The sequence below is a fragment of the Phyllobates terribilis genome, unplaced genomic scaffold, assembly GCF_046119375.1.
Source record: "Phyllobates terribilis strain yellow unplaced genomic scaffold, ASM4611937v1 Scaffold_17__1_contigs__length_24005725, whole genome shotgun sequence".
Taxonomy (NCBI): domain Eukaryota; kingdom Metazoa; phylum Chordata; class Amphibia; order Anura; family Dendrobatidae; genus Phyllobates; species Phyllobates terribilis.
This window is the reverse complement of record NW_027362777.1, coordinates 5,701,894-5,722,892: the sequence shown is the minus strand read 5'-3', so window position 1 is coordinate 5,722,892 and position 20,999 is coordinate 5,701,894.

Sequence of the window (20,999 nt, the reverse complement as noted above, 5' to 3'; positions counted from 1 at the left end):
ATGTCCAATTTGCCTTTTTTTTCTCAGTTTTTTTGTGTTGTTCCAATAAACACAAAGGAAATAAACATGCGTGTAATAAAACATGTGTAATTTTCTGAAACAATTTCAAAGGTGCCAGTGTAGCACCCCGAGGACTCGGCTGCTACAGGGGTATTGCACCTCGAACCAGAGGTGTGATATTCCACTCCCGGGTAAGGATGGAGTGTGGACCAGGGCTCAGTAAGCTGCATGCACCACACACACCCCATTTCCGGGGGACAGATCAACGGTACTCCCACCAGATAGATGTGCAGGTACAACAGCGTCTGTCCCTGGCTGGAGTGGGGAGGGGGGAGGAATATCCCAGTGGTGTAGGAGCAGAGAGGGGAGGGACTCTGGGCATAGGTAGGAGCCCATTGGGTGCTAGTCACCTGGGCTCGGGTGTCAGAAGGGAGTATATAAGGTGGGCACCATGATAGAACAGTGTGCAGTGCAGTCCCGGTTAGTTCAGTTCAGAGAGGAGCTCAGCCAGAGAGGGCTGACAGGGAGCTGTGGCTCAGTCCGGGCCCAGCTCCAGAACCAGGCCTGAAGTGGAGGCCTGAGGCAGAGAGAGAGAGAAGGAAGAAGAAGAAGGAACAGAAAGGAACAGGAACACAGGGAAAGGCCCAGAGACGCAAGTGAAGAGGGAACCCTAAGATCCCACGAGATAACGGGTGAAGGGTTGGCAGAGCAGGGTACCGGATCCCAAACTGGTGGAGGCCAATTATCCTTAGCCAGGAACCGGAGGTCGTGGTCAAGTCTTGGCGCGACCCCTCACCATATCCACCAGGAAGGCACGCCATATAGGGTCAGGGAAACCGGGAGAGGTTTCGCCGCCAGAAGGCCCAAGGAAGCCGGACATAGGTGGGTCCCTGGTGGGGACGGCCAGTAGAGAGGAAGAGAAGGGAGCTCTGAACCACGCTCTGGACTTGCCTGGGAGTTGGCCGAGTCCCGTACCTGGTGGACGCAGCGCGGCTCGGGTGGTCACTGCTGGCCGAAGTGACCGGAGCAACAACTGTGAGTAAAGCTTTGGAAACTGCACCACACGGCTCTGTGATTCCTTGCCGCTCCAGCACCACTAGCACTGGGACCCTCACAACATCACTCCCATCATTTTCCACACTAGCTGCCCTGAGGCAATACTCCTCCCGTGGGGAGTCATCCCATACTCAGCTGCACAAATACCATCAGCCTCAGCGGTCTGCAGTGCAGCGGCGGTCCCCACTGACCGCAATCTACGGGTGGCGTAGTCGAACTCTATAACATCTTATTCTAAGTTCTGCCACTTTGTTTGACACCCTGGGCACGGACCGGATCGTCGCCACGAGGACTACTACCCCTATCAGATCCGGCTCCGGGTATTCCCCGCATGCGCAACGCTACACAACATGGCCCAGGGGGCGCGTCACCAGCACTTTCCGCCATGACTGTATATGCAGGTAGAGTCCTTAACCCCTTTACAACCCAAAGTGGTTTGCACGTTAATGAGAAGGCCAATTTTTACAATTCTGACCACTGTCACTTTATGAGGTAATTACTCTGGAACGCTTCAACGGATCCCCCTGGTTCTGAGAATATTTTTTCATGACATATTGTACTTTATGATTGTGGTAAAATTTCTTCGATATCACTTGTGTTTATTTGTGAAAAAAACAGATATTTGGCGAAAATTTTGAAAAGTTTGCAATTTTCAAAATTTGAATTTTTATGCCCCTAAATCGGAGAGATATGTCACACAAAAAAAGTTAATAAATAACATTTCCCATATGTCTACTTTACATCAGCACAATTTTGGAACCCAAATTTATTTTTATTAGGGAGCTATAAGGGTTAAAATTGACCAGCGATTTCTCATTTTTCCAACAAAATTTACAAAACCATTTTATTAGGGACCGCATCACATTTGAAGTCACTTTGAGGGGTCTTTATGACTGAAAATACCCAAAAGTGACACCATTCTTAAAACTGAACCCCTCAGTGAATCGGGTCATCATGGCAACATCCGGGAAGCCGCGGCACACATTGCTGGAAGCCGGCAGGAGAGGTGACTATCCCGATCACCTCCCCTTGCCCCCGCAATGCTGCGAACGACTTCGATCGCAGCATTGCGGGGGTTAATGTGCGGGACCTCTCCCAGCACATAGCACCGGGTGTCAGCTGTGACAATCAGTTGACACCCGGCGGCGATCACGCCCGCACAGCCTGTGTGCGCGATCGCAAAGATGTACTAATACGTATCAGGCTCTTAAGTCCCAGGGCGCAGATACGTATCAGTACGTCTTGGGCTTTAAAGAAGTTAAAATTATGTGAAAATGGGAAAAGTCACAAAACTTTGCAACTTATCAGGAGCTTTATGCCAGTTTTCTGGCAAAAACACTGGTGAATCGGGTTCATAATCTCTAATCCTTTCAGCTCCCTTTAATTAGACTACTTTCAACAAACTAATTATAAGTATTGGGTCTGTTTTTTTTTAATGCTTTTAAAATAATTGTAAATATTTTCAATCCCCTTTTGTTATAAGGATTTCCCAAAAATTAGCTAATCATAAGTTGTCCTGCATTCGTGACAGTGATTGACTGCGCGGTCACTTGGAAGTTTACATTGGCATCACTACAGGGCCGGTAAAGAAGGACTGTCAGGGACCCCCAGAGTGTGGTAAAATGCGCCAACTAATTCATAATTAGAGATGAGCGTTGTTCTACTCGAACTGTTCGCCAATCTCAAATTCGAGCTGCTTTGGGCGGTGTTCGAGCCGTTCGGCGAACACGAACAATTTGAGAAAAATTCGGCTGTTCGAGGTTATGTTCGATAACTGTTCGTGCACCAAAATCATAACTGGATTTTTTCTCAGTAATGATGAAAATTAATGTTAATACGCAGTTTGAGTGTACAGCGCGGTCACTTGGAAGTTTACATTGGCATCACTACAGGGCCGGTAAAGAAGGACTGTCAGGGACCCCCAGAGTGTGGTAAAATGCGCCAACTAATTCATAATTAGAGATGAGCGTTGTTCTACTCGAACTGTTCGTCAATCTCAAATTCGAGCTGTTTTGGGCGGTGTTCGAGCCGTTCGGCGAACACGAACAATTTGAGAAAAATTCGGCTGTTCGAGGTTATGTTCGATAACTGTTCGTGCACCAAAATCATAACTGGATTTTTTCTCAGTAATGATGAAAATTAATGTTAATACGCAGTTTGAGTGTACAGCGGGGTGGGGGGAGGGGCAGGGGATGGATCTCTGCAGGAACAATGAAGATCTCCATTTTTTTTTCTCTTTCCCGCATTTGCAGTGGGGAGGTGCAATCTGTCAGCCTATCAGCAGCGCACACACGGAGCGAAGTGCTTTTTTTCACACAAGCAAGGGCATGTGTCATTGGCAGTGTATGTCACATGTCCTTGCCCTATAAGACCAAGCCATTATCCCCGTCGCCACCATTTTCTCACTGCTGCAGCTGCGTGTTAGACGGCACCGCTGTTGCTGTGTGCGCTATACCTTGTTAATTTCAAGCCAATTTTTGCACAAATATACAGATAGCTTGGGAGTAGGGAATAGTTGTGATTGCAGTCCTTTTAAGGACTAGGTTACAGCATTTCCTACGACTTTTATCAGGCAGGTCTGTGCTCTTAAATAGATAGGTTGTGGGAGTAAAGACTAATTGTAATTGGAGTCCTTTTCAGGACTAGGTTACATCAGTTCCTATCAGTTTTTGCCAGGCAGGTCTGTGCCAGTGCTGTGCAAGTTTTTTTCACAGCATTTGGCTGAATCTAGCAAAGCTAATCCTTTTTGGCCTATTGCAGAGTGTGTTAGTCAGTGGAGTAGCCTATCTGTGTTTCAAGATATACCACCTGTGTATAGAATACCAATTTTTTTACTGCACCTAGTGAAGTAAAATCTTTTGGGCATAGCATCATTCTATTAGTCCATCTATACTGACCTCCATCAGGTTGCAAATTCAAAATAATTTTTATCTGCATCTACAGTACCTCTGAAAAAATATTTGGGCTTCTAGCTGTGTGTGGGACTTGTTGTATTAGTCCATCTATACTGACCTCCATCAGGTTGCAAACTGAATATATTTTTTTCTGCATCTACCTCTGAAAAAATATTGGGCTTCTAGCTGTGTGTGGGTCTTGTTCTATTAATCCATCTATACAGACCTCCATCAAGTTGCAAACTGAATATAATTTTTTTCTGCATCTAGCTCTGAAAAAATATTTGGTCTCCTAGTAGTGTGTCGGACTTTCTCTATTAGTCCATCTATACTGACCTCCATCAGGTTGCAAATTAAAAATAATTTTTATCTGCATCTACAGTACCTCTGAAAAAATATTTGGGCTTCTAGCTGTGTGTGGGACTTGTTGTATTAGTCCATCTATACTGACCTCCATCAGGTTGCAAACTGAATATATTTTTTTCTGCATCTACCTCTGAAAAAATATTGGGCTTCTAGCTGTGTGTGGGACTTGTTGTATTAGTCCATCTATACTGACCTCCATCAGGTTGCAAATTGAATATAATTTTTTTCTGCATCTAACCCAGCCAATAGTTTTGGCCTAATACCACAGTTTGGCCACTCAGCTCTGCTCGGTTACCATCCATTGTTTTTTTGTGCAAACAACTCCAGAGTTGTGAATTAGTTAACCACCAAAATGAGTGGAAAAAGGCCTGCTGCTGGTGGAAAGGGGAATAGGCGTGTTGGGAAGGGGAAAAAAGGTTGTGTCCGTGGGGTAGGTGTTAAAGCAACAGTAACATCTGCAGAAGAAAGACCATCTTCCAGCCAAACTAAAATGTCTACTTCTTTTAGCGGACAATGTGATAAGATCCCTTTCTTACGGCCACGCCAATCGCTACAAATTCCAGATGAGGCACAAAAACAGCAGGTGCTTCAACGGATATCAAGTGCTCCTTTAAGTGGGCTCTCCTCCACATCAACTTCAACATCACAAATACTCCAGTCCTCAAAGGTGTCACCCCAATCGCACTTGCTTCCTCACAGCTCCCAAATCTCCAGCTGCCCGTCTGAGTATGAGGTAGAACAGATGGTTGAGTCTGCAGAGCTGTTTACTCATACTATAGCCTGGGAATCAGAGGTCGACTCCAGCGCTTCTGTGAATCCAGACGAGGAAATGATCTGCACTGATGCCCAGAATCTTTATGAGTCGGATCCAGGACCAGACGCAGAAGGTTCTGACCATAATGTAGACCCTCATTCCCAAACTGTAACTCCTGTTGGTGGAGACAATGAGGAAGACGATGATAAGACTCAAATACCTGATTGGAGCGACAACTTTAGTTTTTTGTCAGGGCAGGAACAGGTTGGCTCTGAGGACGACGGGTGTGATAACACACAGGGTGATGATGATGAGGTTGGAGATCCCACTTACTGTCAACCCACAGTCAGCCAAGAGATGAGGTAAGCAGAGGAGGTGGAGGAAGATGCTAGTGACGACGAGGTCAGGTTGCGCCTTCCTGGACAGAGACGTAGTACTGGAAGCACGTCAACAACTGCATCCTCAAACACAACTCTGCCTCTCACCACAAGTCGTGGTGGCTCTTCAGGTCGCATGGGTGCTAAGCCTTGCATAGCCTGGGCATTTTTTCAGATCGATAAAGATGACCCAACTCGTGTTATCTGTAACATTTGTTAGCAAAAGCTAAGTAGAGGCCAAAAAATACATAGTTTGAGTACTTCATGCATGAACCGGCACATGGACATGAAGCATAAGTTGCAGTGGGAAGCTCAGTGTGCTACAATGCGGCCTAGCCGGCCGGGCCAACCACCGTCTGCCATATCTTGTGCATCCGCGGCCTCTTCATCCTCTGTGACTGGGGGGACAGCAGTCACACCTGTTTTGGGGCGCAGACCTGCCACCTCTTTACCCGCAACAGCCAGCGTGATTGGCAGGTCATCATTTTCTTTGGAGGTGGTAACACCAGATGGTGTTGAGCGCTGTCCGACATCGATAGCACCACCTTTGGATCAAGGCAACCTAACATGTCCGCCTGCATCTTCCTCACAGACCGGCAGTTTGCCGGGGACACCCGTATCAACCCCGTCTAAGCACAATAGCCAGCCCTCGGTCCCTCAGATGTGGACAAGTAAAAGACCATTTCCTCCTAGCCATGAGAAAGCTAAGAGGTTGAATTTCACCATCTGCAAGCTCTTGGCTACAGAAATGCTGCCTTTCCGCCTGGTGGACACAGAGGATTTTCGAGACCTTATGTCCGTCGCAGTGCCCCAGTACCAGATGCCCAGTCGGCACTACTTCTCAAAGAAAGGTGTGCCTGCGCTCCACCAGCATGTCGCACACAACATCACCGCTTCTTTGAGAAACTCTGTGTGTGACAGGGTGCATTTCACCACAGACACTTGGACGAGTAGGCATGGACAGGGGCGTTACATGTCGCTGACTGGGCACTGGGTAACTATGGTGACAGCAGGACAAGGGGCTGCTGTCCAAGTCTTGCCGTCCCCACGAGTTGTGCGTCAATCCTCTTTATGTCAAAGTTCCTCCACTGCTTCTGCCTCCTCAACCTCCTCTCGGTCTTCCACCTGCACCCAAAGCCTGTCTGGTCATGCCACAAGCTTTCTAACTGCGCAGAAGGGATCCTGCACACCTCCTTACTATGCTGGCAGTAGGGCTCAACGTCATCAGGCGGTTTTTACATTGAAATGTCTGGGAAATGTGAGTCACACAGCTGAGGAGTTGTGGTCAGCTCTGGAGAACCAATTTCATGAATGGTTGTCTCCACTGGACCTGAAACCAGGGAAGGCCGTGTGCGACAATGCTGCAAACCTGGGTGCGGCCCTTCGCCGGGGCAATGTCACACACGTGCCTTGTATGGCTCACGTGTTGAACCTGGTTGTCCAGCAATTTTTAGCCCACTATCCCAGACTAGATGGCCTTCTGCAGAGGGCACGGTCGCTGTGTGCTCACTTCCGCCGTTCGCATCCCGCAGCTCAGCGACTTACATCTCTACAGAAGTCGTTGGGCCTGCCACTTCACCGGCTAAAATGCGATGTGCCTACCCGGTGGAATTCAACTCTGCACATGTTGCAGCGACTGTGGCAGCACCGACAAGCCCTGGTGCAATACGTTCTGACGTATAGCCTGGGCCAACGAGATTCAGAGGTGGGGCAAATCATGCTGGAGGAGTGGTCTCAGATCAGGGACCTATGCACCCTTCTGCACAGTTTTGAAATGGCGACGAAGATGTTTAGTGCTGACGATGCCATTATCAGCATGACTATTCCGGTGATTTACATGCTGGAGCACATGTTAAACAGAATTCGGAGTCAGGTGGTGGCACAAGAGGAGGTGGAGGAAGTAGAGGAGGAGGAGTTGTATGCGGAAGGGCTAACATCTGCAAGGTCCAGAAGGTCGGCAGCACCAAGGCGGCAGGCATGTGAGGGTGGGGGAGATGGTTTTACCAGGGCGCATGGTAGCAGCCAAACTAGTGAGGAAGGTGCAGGAGCCCAGGAAGAAGTGGAGGACGAACTGATGGAAGACTCATCAGATGAGGGAGACCTTGATCACATTTCTGTTGTGCGAGGTTGGGGGGAGAGGACAGAGGAAGGAAGCATGATTGTTACCTCGCCACCAACACAACAGGGACTTGGTGCTCCTGGATGCGCAACACACATGAGTGCCTTCTTGCTGCACTACCTGCAACATGACCCTCGAATTGTGAGAATTAGAAATAATCCTGACTACTGGGTTGCCACACTGTTAGATCCCCGGTACAAAAGTAAATTTGCAGAAATTATTCCTGCCATAGAAAGGGATGCACGCATGCAGGAGTATCAGCAGAGACTGTTGCAGAATCTTACATGTGCTTTTCCATAAAATACCAGTGGTGCACGTAGTGAATCTCACAGTTCCAACTTGCCAACCGTGGGACCGTCAAGTGTTCAGCACTCAAACCGTAACAGAACCACAGTATCTGCTGGTAACATCAATTTTGCGGAATCATTTCACCACTTTTTTAGCCCATCCTTTGCAAGGCCACAGGAGACAAGAAGTCTGACACATAGTCAACGCCTAGAGACGATGGTACAGGAGTATCTCCAAGTAAACATTGAAGCCACGACTGTGTCACTGGACGCTTGCTCTTTTTGGGCTTCCAATCTGGATAAATGTCCGGAGCTAGCCACTTACGCCTTGGAGATCTTGTCATGCCCCGCAGCCAGCGTTCTGTCTGAACGTGTGTTCAGCGCTGCTGGTGGTGTGCTGACAGATAAGCGCACGCGGCTCTCCACTGATAATGTAGACAGACTCACGTTCATAAAGATGAACAAATCATGGATCCGAAACGACTTTTCTACCCCTGTGTCATCCTGGGGAGAGTAAAAGCTTGATGATTGGTTAAAATCACCCTACCAACCGTTTTAAGCTTTCAAATTACTAATCATGTTTATCTGTATCTTGACTGGAAAATAATTTGGGCTTTGTAGCAGTGTGCAGCACTGATCCTATTAGGCCATCTATAATAAGCTCCACCAGATTTAAAATTAAAAATAATTTTTAGCTGCATCTAGCCCGGAAAATTATTTTGGGGCTCCGAGATGCGCAAGACACATAAGTGCCTTCTTGCTGCACTACCTGCAGCATGACCCTCATATTGTCAGAATTCGAAGTAATCATGACTACTGGGTTGCCACACTCTTAGATCCCCCAAACTTTTCGATCAACCTTTTCATTTTAATAAAGACCAAAAAAATGGTCATTTTTGAAATTATAAGCATTAGCAGGTTGTTAGAAACTGAAATCAAACAGTTTTCAACTCAAAACTTTATTCTAGGTGATGTTACATTTTCACATAGGACCCCTTGTTCGAAAGGAGCTTCTGAACTCTCTCGTCCATTGAATTTGTCAGGTTTTTGATGGTTTCTGCTTCAATTGTTTTGTATGAGGACAGAATACCCTCCCAGAGCTGTTGCTTAGATGTGAACTGCCTCCCGCCATCATAGACACTCCTTTTAATGATGCTCCAAAGGTTCTGAATGGGGTAGAGGTCAGGGGAGCATGGGGGTCACACCATAAGTTTGTCCCCTTTTATGCCCATATCAGCCAGAGATGCAGATGTTTTATGTGCAGCATGAGATGGTGCATTATCATGCAGAAAAATGATCTTGCTGTGAAATACACGGTTCTTCTTCTTGAACCATGGCAGGAAGTGCTGTTTGAGAAAATCCATATACATTATGGAGTTCATCTTTAGCGCCTTCAGGGATCCTAAAGGGGCCAACAATCTCTCTCCCCATGATTCCTGCCCAAAACATTACTCCACCTCCTCCTTGTTGGCGCTGTAGCCGTGTTTGCGTGGGGTGTCCATCAACCAGCCATCCTCCACTCCATCCATCTGGACCATCGAGCGCTGCACGGCACTCATCCGTGAACAAAACAGTTTTGAAATCAGTCTTCATGTAATGTTTGGCCCACTGGAGCCGTTTCTGCTTGTGTGAAGTGGATAGAGGAGGTCGACAGGATGGCGTATGCACAGCTGCAAACCTCTGAAGGACCCTGCATCTTGTTGTTCGGGGGACGTTGGAGGCACAAGCAGCTTCAAAAACTTGTCTGCTGCTATGACAAGGCTTTTTTGCCGCTGCTCTTTCAACCTGACGTAATTGCCTGTAGGAAAGAGTCCTCAATTTGCCCTTATCAGCACGCACACGTGTGTACTGTGAATCAGCTACATACTTCTTGATTGCCAAGACACTTCATCCTGATCATCGCACAATGTTGATTGTAGTCATGCCTTGACCTAAACACTCCACAATTTGTTGCTTCTCAGCAGCCGACACATCCTTTTTCTTTCCCATTTTGGCAGAAAATGTAGGCTGCTTAATAATGTGAGAGAGCCTTCTTAAGTAGTCTTGCCTTTCATTGGACACACCTGCCAAACTAATTAGCACAGGTGTCTGCAATTGCTTACAGTGATATAAAGAGCCCTGACACACATCACCATCAATGAGTTTAACTGACAAACAAACAAATTCTTCCCTTATCACTCCTAAACACTTTTTGCATAATAATTTGGAACGCAGTGTACATGTGCTTTTCCACAAAACACCAGTGGTTCACGTAGTGAATCTTACAGTTCTAACTTGCCAACCGTGGTCTGTATGGAATTGTTCAATAAAGGGCCCAAAATTAAGATAACATAGATGGGAGAGGTCTCTATGAATAGGAATTCCTAAGTATTTGATACCCTGTGAGGGCCAGGCAAAGGGAAAGTTGGACTGGATGGAATCCTATATGGATTTGGGGAGGGAGACATCGAGGGCCTCAGACTTCGCTGCATTGATTTTAAAATTTTACCATGTAACAAAGTGATCTATTTCAGCCATAACAGCAGGGATGGATATATGTGATTGAGTGATATATACTAGGACATCATCAGCAAATAGAGAGCACTTGTACTCGGTGCCTCCCACCTCAATCCACCTAATATTGGGGTTATGGCGAATTGATGAGAGCAGGTGCTCCGTCACTAGGATGTATAAGAGAGGGGACAGAGGACATCCCTGCCTTGTCCCATTGGTGATTGTGAAAGGTGATGAAAATGTTCTGACGCACCCCCTGGGCCTTGGGACACCCGGAGCCGGACCCTTTTTGGTGGATGCTGGTGGTTGTAGTCTTCGTGGCGGCGACCCGGTTCCGTGGCTCAGGGCGGTCAAACCAGTGGCGGAACTATTTATGTGGTTTTGATGTTTAAATGTCCGACTACGCCACCCGTGGATTGCGGTCAGAGTGAACCGCCGCTACAGGGCAGACTGCTGAGGCTGGTGTTGTGGGGGCAGCAGAGCGTAGCATAACTCCCCACGGGAGGAGTATAGCCTCAGGGCAGTGTATGCGGAGGATGGGGGTGATGGTGCAGGGCAGCAGCAGTAACGACACGGAGTCAGTGATGCAGTCCAGGGCCTTTACTCACAGTTCTTATTATCCAGACCACATCTGCAGGTAACGGCTGCCCACGTCGTACTGTGCTCACCAGGTGAGGGGCTCAGACAACTCCCAGATAACTTTGGAGCACTTCACAGGACCCCCTTTGTGTGTCCTTTGTCTGGCCTTTCTTACCAACACTTCTGTCCGGCTGCCTCGGGCCTCCTCTTGGTAAACTTGGCGCCAGTTTCCCTGACCCTATGTGGTGCCTTCCTAGCGGGTATAGCGAGGGGCTGCGCCACATAAAATGTCAGAGCCTCCGGTTTCTAGCTGAGGGTCGTTTCCTGCCTCCACTAGTTCGGGGACCGGTCTCCCCCTTTGGCCTGACCCCTCCACGCAGGTGGATTCGGGCGTGCGGTGGCGACTCGCCCGTCCGCACCCCTGGGATCCCTTCATTCCTCGTTCCTGGAGCCTTCTCCGCTCCTCTTCCTTCCTTCTCCCTCTTCCAGGCCTGGGCCTCTGTTACTAGGCCCGCCTCCGGAGCAGAGCTCATGCAGAGCCCCTGCTCCCTGCCACTTCTGCTCAGACTTCTCTGCACTGAACTAAGATGGTGCCCACCTTTTATACTCCCTTCTCAATGCACCCAGGAACTGCTTCCTCCCTGCTCCTGCACTACAGGGTTCCCCTTCCTCAGTGTTCCCTCCCCCCACTCCAGCCAGGGACAGGGACTGTCGTGCCCATCTCAGGGGCATATTGGTCGCCCTGCCCCACGGCAATGTGGTGTAATGCATGCAGGTGTCGGGTCCTGATCCACACTCCATCCTTACCTGAGAGTGAGATATCACACCTCTGGGTGAGGTGCAATACGTCTGTAGCAACCGAGCCCTCAGGGTGCTACAGTTCCATTTATCTTCAGCCTAGGTGACGTATTGCGATACAGGGCCGTGATTTTGGCTATAAAAGGGTCCCCTAGACCCCTACCCCAAGCTTTTTAAGAGAATCATATATGGCGTGCCAGGAGACTCTATGGAATGCTTTCTCAGCATCCAACGAGAGTATCTAATTACAAATTTTTAACTGCATCTAGCCCAGGAAATACTTTGTGCCTAGTAGCAGTGTCTGCTAGTCAGCGGATTATCCCGGCTGTTAAGCAAGCTACACCACCTGTAGTTTAGACACTTAATTTTTTCAAAGGAAATGCTTCGGGACCATGGGATACTTAGTGAAGAGCATCAGGAGGCACCCCAAGGCATAGGGGCTGGGACTGGCAGTAGGATGCCTTGCGGTGGACAGGCGAGCTCGATCCTTATAAAAGCTTTTTAACTGCAGCAGCTTTAGTGGACGCTACTGGAGCTGGAATTACCGCGGCTGCTGGCATGAGACTTGCCCTCCAATAGATCCTTGTAAATGGATTTAAAGTGTATTCATTCAAATTAGAGAGACAATTTAAATTAAAAAGCTTAGAGCTGCCTACACCACAGGGGGGCTCGCTCGACCCACCAGCGGACAGGCACCAGTATTGGGAGAGGGGGGCTGGCCGTCAGGGTTCACCGCGGCTCTGGCACAAACCCGGCGACACGGAGGTGGCACGGGCAGGAGCGGACTGGCCGTGTCGGCTTCTCACTTTTTGGATTTTAGAAGGGCATGACATGCCTATATCTGTGTCTCCCCCTCCTTTTACTCCTCCACCTCTTTTATTTTCGCATGACTATATGTACTTGTCACTTTTCCATGTGTTAGTTGTGTCTTCTGAGCAGTTTGTCAGCTTTTGGACACCTTTGAAGGTGTTTTCTATGTGTTTCTATGTGTTTTTGTTTGCCTGCCATTGGTTTTAACGGTGTTCGACGAACAGTTCGACGAACAGTTCGGCGAACACACGGGTGTTCGACAAACCGAACCGAACTCGAACACTACGGGGGTGGCTCAACACTATTCATAATTCATTTAATTCTCACACAATATACTAAGTTAGTGTAAGTCTACAAAAAAGCAACAAAACTTGGTGCTAAAAAAATTGAGCATAACTTTTTGAAAAATGAACCAGGTTATGCCAAATCTTACATATTTTGTGACTTTGTGATCAGTTATCAACACAAATATTTTACTCAAATTACCAGATCGATGGATAAGCATTGGGACTTTTCCCTAAATCTCTCCAAAACATCACCGCTTATAGAAGACCACCCTCATTTCCAGATCAGATTTTCTGTGAGAGATGCCCAGATTCACAATATAGTATGCCTACTGGCCATCTATGAGAAGTCCACCCCAATGGAAGTCCAGTTATTAAAGGAGATTTTACTGTTTATATAAGGGGCAGACAATGACAGTGAAGGGCCCTTAATCAGGACTTCTGATCTGGGCCCCCCACCCTCCATCAGGCACCACCTACATATACATTTCCATGTATATTTATATTAGGCACACATATAAAATTTGCACATGCTAATACTCTATACACATTTTAACGTATGCATATACATAGTGCACACAAACATAAAATACGGACATACACATAAGATGCACATACACAGTACAGAGTCCCGGTAGTCCTCATAGTTTTAAGCATGGACCCTGGCAAATTGTAGACGGACTTTTATTGTTCATGGGCTTTAAGGGAGAGAGGCTTCCTTTGTGGAGGACACTCATGAATGCCATTCATTTGCAGTGTACACCGTGTCGTGTCATGGAAAACACTCACCCTAGTTTGGCTTTCTACTTCTTCAGCTAATAGCAATGAATTTGCCTGTCGATTTTCTTCTCATCAGAAGATGCTTTTGTTTAGATGTTAACTTCCATCTGACTGATAAGAAAAGCTTTGCTGATCTTCTTGTAGACTTCACATTTTTTGTAAAGAAATTATTTTCTTTCTCAGAAATGTCTTGTGGCATTTCTCTTCTATGTGGTGCCACTTACCCTTCTCATCAGAGGACGCTTTTGTTTAGGTGTTAACTTCCATAGTCGGCCTGGACGTCTCTGTAAGATGGTTGCAGTTCCATCTTTGTTATAGTTTTGCATCACTTTTGCTACAGTATTCTGACTGTTAAGTAAAGTTTTGCTGATCTTCTTGTAGACTTCACATTTATTGCAAAGAAATTATTTTCTTTCTCAGGTTTTGTGACATTTCCCTTCTATGTGGTGCCATTGCTGATAGCATGAAATGGGAAGGAGTTTTCTTTATTAAGTAACTTCCTTTTACAGACACCTGTCTGCTGGACATCTGTTTAATGAATAATTACACTTACCTGTGGTTCAGTTCTTGTTAATTAGAATTTTGTTGTCTAAACTTAGCTTTTCTCTTAAGACTGTTACTGGGATGTTCTCATTTTTGAAACATGATCTTGAATGAGTTTGTTAAGAAAATTACTTTTTTGGGGTCTGCAAAATACCAAATCTTGTTTGCATTCAATGGCTCAAATTTGCGAGAGTATTTTGTAGTATGGTATCCCATATAAAATGATGATTCTGAAAGGAAACTACAGGTTTGCTGACAAATCTACTTGGGTGTACTGATTTATGCTAAACACTGTATATATATATATATATATATATATATATATATATATATATATATATATATATATATATATATAACCTTATAAGTTTGGTATCACAGTAATCGTACTACTGACTCTGAATCATTTTGTCAGTTTGTTTTTACAACACAATACACACTGTAAAATGAAGGAACCCAAACCTGCCATTTTTTCTCATTTTTCAACACATTATATGATAAAATGAATGGTGTTGTTCAAAACTACAACACTAAGCGTCAGCACACTGTGATTTGCTGATCTGTAAGATGCGTTCTTTGTGCTGTGAAAATACACAGCTGTGATATCTCACCAAATATTCATAGTGGGAACTTAAAATTATGTTTTTCTGCCATGATTAAGGATGGTTTGGATGTATGAAACATGTTGACCTTTTATTTCTATCTTTGTGGAATTAAGGCTGCATGAACCAGTCACCAACCATTATCTGTATATGTACAAATATTAAGTGCTACTGAGTGCTGTAGGAAAAACTTAGAATAGTGAGGTGATTTGATAGTCCTGCCACAAATAATCTGTTTCTACTGCACACTTAAAATCTCTGATAGTGGGAATGAACATGATTGCCTGCAGTAGTGCACTCCTGAGAACTGGTGCAGCAGAGAAAATGTCTTGGACATGAGAGTGGGAGGTCCTGATTATGGAGGATGTTAATCTTAGCTCATTGGAGTGTAGATATGGTAGAGATGCAGGGCTGTGCAGCAGTGTGGAGAGGTTTGTGGATGAGTGTAATGACTGGTACAGGGTGGAGGCACCAGTGTAACTGCTGGACAGAAATATGAGACTGACTGCTGCATTAAGGATAATGAGAAATACATTTAGTGAGAAGAAGATCAATTAGTGAGTTACAAGTATTTGTGAATTCAAGACAAAAAGGAATCAGAGCAACAGTAACAGATTTTACTTTTTTTTAATTAATAATGGGATGAATAAAATCGTGAACATTATCAATAGACTAAATCAAAGTCAGGAAGATAGCCGAGGTCAGATACCAGGTGATCAGTAAATGACAAGTCAGACGAGCAGTATGAATACCGCGGAGCCCGATGACAGAGGCGTTACTGAAACTTGTCCAGGTTGACCAGTCAGAAGGCCACAGGTAGATGGTGAAGGTCCTTCTATACAGCTCCAGCAGTGATGGCGGATCTGCTGGACTTCAGGGCGCTAGATGCTTAGGTGTCCCGTCTTTTAGATGGTTTTAGGGCAACAGTGACAGCATGCAAATGCGCGAGCAGCCCTGGATAATCCACGCCGGCAGGATGATAGGATCCGGCGGAAGATGGAACCTATGACAAGAGAAATAAATATAATGTAAGTGATGATACTCCATATTACATGATAATGCTGTGCAGTCACTGTGGCCGGACGGCAGAGGAATATTATCATACAGAGGTCAGGGGTCATTGTCAGCAATCATACATGTGACAATCCCATCACTGACAGATGACATCTACTCCACATGAATTATTCTCACTGACATCACACAACATGGAGCTGATTCTCACACTTACCTCGTCTCTTTTTCCCATTTTTTCCATTTTCTGAGTTTTGTTGCTCCATACTCAGATTTATTGCTGATTTTCTTTCTTCATGAGATGGAAATTCTGATGAAAAATTAAAAAAAAATCAGTAACAATATATTCTTATAGGATCTGCTTTGTCATAATATGGATAACATAAAAGACCTATAGTATTGTATAAAACCATGTGGGAATATTTGAGCCTTGAAGTCAACATTCACATTGCTGGTGCTGTAGACATGTACATACCTGGCAATGGGGACGAGGGTGGCAAGATGGTAACAGCATCGTCTGTATTACATACAGGAACAGATACTTTCTGCCTGTTTGAAGAAGAAAAACATGTAAATCTCAAGTAAACTCCGTATAAAAGGGGTTGTCTCACTAGAAGAACACCGACTATAAGGCCTAGTAGGACATATGACTGTCATAGTGGGGAAGGTCTTCTGCTCAAGACTACCTTTTATAGAGAGCTGAGAGGAAAACAACTACCAAGAATGGCCGGCATTTCATACTACATCTCTCCTACAGTGAGGGCAGCACTAAAAGTGCATGACCGGCCACAATTATGGGCTGTTATCTCCAACAATTCCGAAAGCTGAAAGCACAATGACCCATAACCATGGGGCGGTGGATGCTGCATTTGATATTATGGTATTTATGTCCTATATTTGGTGTTGTGCACATATATCAGCCTGGAGCTCCCAGTAATGACCCCATAATCTACTCACATTTCTGAGATGTTTGTGTTGGATTCTGGTGTACACTCTGGAGGGGCCTTGGGATCCTCGTTGTTCACCATCCCGTTAGTGGTGGTAGAGTGCTAAATGTGGATAACAATAAGTTATTAAATATATATGCTTTTTAATTTTATAGATCCTTTTTTTGTACATATTTTGGATTTATCGATCACATACTTACTTTAGAAAGCCTCTCAGAAGATGATGATGCAAATATTCGGAAGATAAAGTTCTCATCGTCCTCACTTGTGCCCTCCTTATCCTCTGAGACCAGATGGTTGTTTTCATCAGAGTGATCTACAAGACATAGGTAAGGAAGGATTGTTAGAGGGTGTCAGTATAACACAGTCGCTATATCTCACTAGGTTACTAGATGATACAACGTAATATACAGAATACATGAAAAAAAACTCCTGTACAAAATTAGGGAAATAGGGATACAGTACGAACCCATGGTCAACATAGCTGAGATCCATGAAACATGGATAACATAGTAGACCAGAAAAACCATGTTGAAATATTTGAGCCTTGAAGTCAACATTCACATTGTTGGTGCTGTAGACATGTACATACCTGGCAATGGGGACGAGGGTGGCAAGATGGTAACAGCATCGTCTGTATTACATACAGGAACAGATTCTTTCTGCCTGTTTGAAGAAGAAAAACATGTAAATCGTAAGTAAACACAGTATAAAATGGGTTGTCTCACTATAAGAACACTGACTATAAGGCCTAATAGGACATATGACTGTCATAGTGGGGAAGGTTTTCTGCTCAAAACTACCTTCCATGGATCAGAACACAACTACCAAGAATGTCTGGCAAGTAATACTACAGCTCTCCTACAGAGTAGGCAGTGCTAAAAATGCATGACCTGCCACAATTATGGGCTGTTATCTTCTGCATTTTCTGAAGCCAAAAGTACAATGACCGTAAACCATGAAGCGGTGAATGCTGCATTTGATATTCTGTTATTTATGTCCTATATTTGGTGTTGTGTACATAGATCAGCCTGGAACTCCCAGTAACGAAGTAATGACCCTTTATAATCTACTCACATTTCTGAGATGTTTGAGTTGGTTTCTGGTGTATACTCTGGAGGGGCATTGGGATCCTCATTGTTCACCATCCTGGTAGCGATGATACAGAGCTAAATACGGATAAAAATAAGATATAAAATATTTTTTTTATGTACTTTTAGAGTTTTTTTAATTTTTTTTTTACATATTTTGGATTTATTAATCAGATACTTAATTTACAAAGCTTTTCAGAAGATGATGTAAAATTTTGGAAGTCAAGGCTCTCATTGTTCTCACTTGTGCCTTCCTCATCCTTTGAGACCAGATGTTTGTTTATATCAGAATGATCTACAAGAAATAGGTAATAAGTCACAACGGTCACATATAAACTTCCTATATTTACAATGTATTGCACAAAAAGCTCCAGCTGAAGCAGCCCAGCTTCAAAGGAAGATACATAAACTAGTAAGTAAAAGAATAAACTTTATTTCCAAATTTTTTTTAAAACCAAAAATTATTTAAGAATAGTTAAAAAACAGAGACCTTCGGGTTCCATCCAACAACATGGTACATATAAAACAGGATACACTGGTTAAGAAACCCCAGACGGTATTCCCAAAATAGATGCAAAATTAATTGTATAGCATAGCCCTATTAAATCATCTTATGACAGCCAAGAAATAACAAGGTAGATAAACCCAAAATTGCAGGCTAAATTGCTACGCTAGATTACTGTGCTATACTTAGTTACTTATCTCAAACATGAAAAGTGCAAATTGCTTATATAAGGGAAGTCCCTTTGTTATGAGTTGAGACAGCTAGATGTAAGGCAATAGATGATAAGTGGCAAGAAGGACTCAATGATTTACATATGTACTCACATGAGGAGGGATGGAACCTACCCCGACGACGCCGTTTCCCAAAAGTGCTTCTTCCAAGGGGGCGTGTGTGCATGTGCAAAGTGTCTTGTTTAAATCTGGTGGTAATCAGCTGTTTAGAAGGAGTGATTATGGAGTACCGCGGCGCGTGCGCTTACTACTAGGACTTCCGTTTCAAACCAAATTGACTTCCGGGGTATAGCGCTTGACACGCATGCGATGGAACGCATCAGTGTCTATCGCGCATAGCCGGAAGTCAGACGGGTCCATTCGTGCGCACGCGCACTCTCCATATTAAAATCCCCATATAGAGGTAACGTAGTTGGAGGGGGGCATGTCTATCAGGGCATTGCGGCTGTAACTGTTTTGTCTGAACGGGGGACACTAGAGAAGAAAGAAAGGCATGAACAATTAAAAAAAGATAAATAGCTAAAGCGAAGTAATGAAGTGAAACAGTGTAGAGTAAAGACAATATGTATAAAGATCATATATGGATGTTAATATACATGTGAAAACAGTGTTGAGTAAAGACAATATGTGTGAAAATCATAAATGAATGATAATATACAGACAATAATTCAATAATACTACAAAAATAGGAAAATAATAATAATGATAATAAGAAAAGGTGAAGGTGAAAAAAAATTAAATAATAAGTAAAACAACAATTAATACAGTGCAAAATGTAGCGCTGGCGTCCCTGCCCTCTGCTAGGCAGGGACGCTGTTCCCCTCACCTCCCTGCTCCGTGCCCGGCGTCCTCCTCCCGCTCTGCTGGCAGCGCGCGCTCCTTCCCGTCCACTGTGCTTAGGGCGCGCGCTCTCCCTCCCTCTTAAAGGGGCCGTGCGCGCCGTCCTAAGGAGTCCCCGGCCAGGAGGACTTCACCATATATAAGGCACCTCCTCCAAAATGGAGGTGCCCGAGCAATGTTGTTGCACTGTTTACTACTCTGCTTCAGCCCTCACGTCCCGTTGCCAGTTACCTGCCAGTTACCTGCCAGTTACCTGCCAGATTCCTGCCTGATTATCCTCTACCTGCCTGCGAGTCTGAGGTCCGACGGTCTGCCTTACTACTCCTGTCAGTCTGTCTAAGGACCAGTCTGCCCGCTCACCTGGGAGCGCACATCAGCCACCTGCCTGCTTGCCCGAGGTCCGACGGTCTGCCTTCCAACTCCTGTCAGTCTGTCTATGGACCAGCTTGCCCGCTCACCTGGGAGCACACACCTGCTACCTGCCTGCTAGTCTACCTGGAGGCTCCGCCGTCACGTGCTGTGACCACCTGCCTGTCCAATGACTCCTGCTCGCTCACCTGGGAGCGCGCATCTGCTGCCTGTCTGCTAGCCTACCTGGAGGCTCTGCCGTCACGTGCTGTGACCACCCGCCTGTCCAGAGACTTCTGCCCGCTCACCTGGGAGCGCTCATCTGCCGCCTGTCTGCTGGTCTTCCTGGAGGCTCCGCCGTCACGTGCTGTGACCACCCGTTCATCCAGAGACTCTCGCCTGCTCACCTGGGAGCTCACGTCTATCATCAGCCGCCACAGGTCGTACCAACCCTTTACCTAGAGACTGCCCCGGTCACTTGCCGTGACCATCTGCCCGTTCATCCAGAGACTGCCCCGGTCACTTGCCGTGACCATCTGCCCGTTCATTCAGAGACTGCCCCGGTCACTTGCCGTGATCATCAGCCCGTTCATCCAGAGACTGCCCCGGTCACTTGCCGTGACCTCCAGTCCGTTCACTCAGAGACTGTCCCGGTCACCTGCTGTGACCTCCTGCCCGTCTTCCCTGGTCACCACCCGCTCCCTTACAAGGACTGCCCCCTTGTATAGTAGCTCAGAGGTTCCGCCTCCCAGACCCGTTACAGTTTGCTCGGGCCATGGAACCCGGTGGCACCCAAGCTCCCTCGCTCTCGGACCTGTGTCATGAACTGTCCCGTCAAAGGTCCCAACAGGAGTCCATCCTGGGTCACCTGCAGAATGTCAATACTCGCCTGGACACTCTGACTGCTCCACCAGCAACTTCCGCCAGTGCCATGTCTCGCAATCCGGCAGCTCCGCTGCCCACTAATACCATGGTATCCTACCCCGGACCCCGGCTTTCTGCACCTCCTCGCTTCGGAGGCGACTCCGCCCAGGCTCGGGGCTTCATAAATCAGTGCACCCTGCACTTTGAACTATTGTCCCACCAGTTTAACTCCAACCGGGCCAAAATTGCATTCATTATGTCCCATCTCACCGGGGAGGCCCTGGCCTGGCTAAATCCTCTATGGGAGAGAGGAGACCCCCTGGTGTCCAACTTGCCTGCTTTTCTCACGGCTTTCCGGAAAGTCTTCGACGAACCCGGACGGAAGACCTCATCCGCATCATCTCTGCTACGCCTCCGTCAG